The following is a 2,992-nucleotide window of genomic DNA, read 5'->3' as shown; positions in this document are numbered from 1 at the left end:
GTGCGTGCGTGTGTGCGTGTGTGTGTGTGTGTGTGTGTGTGTGGGTGTGGGTGTTTGTCCCCCCCCGTCATCGCTTGACAACCGATGATGGTGTGTTTACGTCCCCGTAACTTAGCGGTTCGGCAAAAAGAGACCGATAGAATAAGTACTAGGCTTCCAAAGAATAAGTCCTGGGGTCGATTTGCTCGACTAAAGGCGGTGCTCCAGCATGGCCGCAGTCAAATGACTGAAACAAGTAAAAAAGTAAAAGAGTATATATAAATAACCTGCTTGTAGGTAAAACATAAATCTCTTTGTTACAGTGTTGGAGTTTTGTAACTATGTTTGGACAATGATAAAATTGCAAGGTTTTGTTGCTCGTATCATTATTGTTGTTATTGTTGTTGTAGTTGTAGTGGTGTATTTTTATAGTTGCTTAACAGCAGGTCAAATATTTTCTGACACAATCTGTTAAGTTATAGTTGCTTAACAGCAGGTCGAATATTTTCTGAAACAATCTGTTATGAAATGAGAATGCATTAATGGCTTTATAGTTTTGAAGTGTTGATATGTTAGGGAAAGCTGGAAAATCAGGTGTTACAATGTGATAATTAATGTACAAGTTTTACATTTCAAAGTATTCACGAGATACCCATTTACAGTAATATCATGCCCCTTAGTCTGCTTATATACAGAGCTAAATTTCTAAATAACTTTAAGAAACATGTGGCTTCATAGTTTGAGTAGTAGTTTGTGTGTGTGTGTGTGTGTGTGTGTGTGTGTGTGTGTGTGTGTGTGTGTGTGTGTGTGTGTATGTGTGTGTGTGATTATTCAGTTTATTTCAAGATTTCTTGCCAATAGAGAAAGAACCGGTATCTAACCTAGATCCAAGATTCCTTCATTGGAATTTCAACATCAACAGGATATGTATGCATGTATGTATGCATGTATGTATGCATGTATGCATGTAAATATGTATGTATGTATGTATGTATGTATGTATGTATGTATGTATGTATGTATGTATGTATGTGCAGATTTGTATGTTTTATGCATGTATTCTCATACATATAGTTACATATCTGGACATGCTCATATATATTTAAATGATAAATTTCTGGAAAGTTTTACTGATTTTTACTGTTCCATTGATGGATTGGATCTGTAATCTCCGAATTAGCTTTCTCCTTTCTGATTTTGAGAGGCCTAAGATTGGTATTTAGGCAGCGTGTTACATATCTCAGGGCCCCAATAATTACAGGTATAAACCTGAACTTGTAATCTAGATAGAGTAACTGCAGATTTCAGCATAGGTGTTCTCTTTTTCACTGATCTATGTTTACATCCGTTAGGCAGCTAATTTCCACAATTGTAAACAGTTTCTCTTTGCTATCCTAAATCATCATACTGAGGTCTTCACTGGTACATTCCACCAGTATTCCTTTTTATTATGAGTGGGTATGACTTCTACCATATTGTGGGTTCTTATTTCTTTGTCCTCGAGATTATCCTTCCTGCGGATTTCATTATAGAGTGTCCTAGCTACAACGTCATGCCTCATCGGTAGATTATACCGTAATGGCATTTTCGGACAACTACTTATGATGTGGGCGATATCTTCAGTGTGAACTCCACAAAGTCTGCATCGGTTGTCACATTTTACGAATTTTCTTGCATCTCTATCCCTTTTATGCATCAGGTACTTGGTTGATATTTCCTCTTCCTGGACTACAAAAAGCATATCCTTCAAAGTGGGAGGTAGTGATCCAGCTATTGGTCTATGATAAACTGCTTTGATGATCGATGTTACTATCATCACGGAGCTTTCTACTAACATATCCATGCATAGTCTTCTGCTCATATAGGCTCATCCTTTCATCTGATGATACGTCGTGGTAGAGTCGTGCGACTTCTTTGGGCATGTATTCTAGGTTATCAGACAAAGAGTGTTGCTGAAGGAGCTGCCTTCCAAGTCTTGTAATGTTATCAGCCTCATGCATGCAAACTTGGTCAAGGAATGCACTTCGACACTTGGTAGTTAAAAGATGTTGCCAAAAAAGATATGATGCAACATTCAAAGGCATTTTGGATCGATGTTAAGCCTCTGCCGCTTTGTTTTCGTTTTAGATAGAGGCGGTCTACGTCACTGCTTATGTGGAAATTATGTGTGCTTGTTAGTATTTTTCGGATTTTCACATCAATGTGTATGTATATATGTATGTATGTATGTATGCATGTATGTATGTAAGTATGTATGTATGTATGCATGCATGTATAAGTACACACACACACACTCTTTTTACATGTTTCGTTCTTAGGAAGCGGCTATTCGAAGGAAACGCTTTGAATGAATAGTTGTGTGTGACTATATGTAGAAATATCGACTTAAAGAAAAAAAATGTAAGCAAAACAGGAAGAAATAAAGAAATGGAAAAGAAAGAAAAGAAAACTGGAAGAGAGTATGAGTTGTTGTGTGAGGAAGAGAGTGAAGGGGCAATGTATGTTAAGGTGAATGACATAGCACGCCTTAATATTGATCTGGCATCAATAGCTGTCTGTTTCATTAATCATGGAAAAGATGTTAGCAGAATTGATTGAAAACTATTCCGAAGCTTTATAAACAGCTATTATTAGGAACTTGTTCCAGTTCATCAGAGATAACATCACACGGAAGCTATTTGAGGGAAAGGTAGGGGCATTCTTTCTCTCTGTTTGGTGGTATGTTATCTGGATCCTTTTCCTCCCTCTATCGAATGTTGTCGCAATCCTTTTCCATAACAACTATTCTAGAGTGAGTGAGAGTATACTGAAGTGACTCGGTGATATCTAAGTTCATTGGTGGAATTAGGTGATGAAATCATCGTCTGGTGAATAAAGAAAACTAATATATTAAAATTAGTCCAGAGCAACTTTGTTACTCTACCACTTTTAAGCATGAGATTACTCGGGTGGTGGTGGTGGTGGTGTGTGTGTGTGTGTGTGTGTGTGTGTGTGTGTGTGTGTGTTTGTCATC

General features: G+C 37.5%; 1 protein-coding gene across 1 annotated transcript in view; it reads left to right on the top strand.

Moving 5' to 3' along the window:
- The window catches only part of LOC106875923 (dopamine beta-hydroxylase), a 60,195-nt gene that overhangs the window by 22,397 nt on the left and 34,806 nt on the right, over positions 1-2,992 (top strand). The window lies entirely within an intron of this gene.

This window comes from Octopus bimaculoides, chromosome 1, assembly GCF_001194135.2.
Source record: "Octopus bimaculoides isolate UCB-OBI-ISO-001 chromosome 1, ASM119413v2, whole genome shotgun sequence".
NCBI lineage: Eukaryota > Metazoa > Mollusca > Cephalopoda > Octopoda > Octopodidae > Octopus > Octopus bimaculoides.
This window is presented reverse-complemented; position numbering and strand designations above follow the sequence as displayed.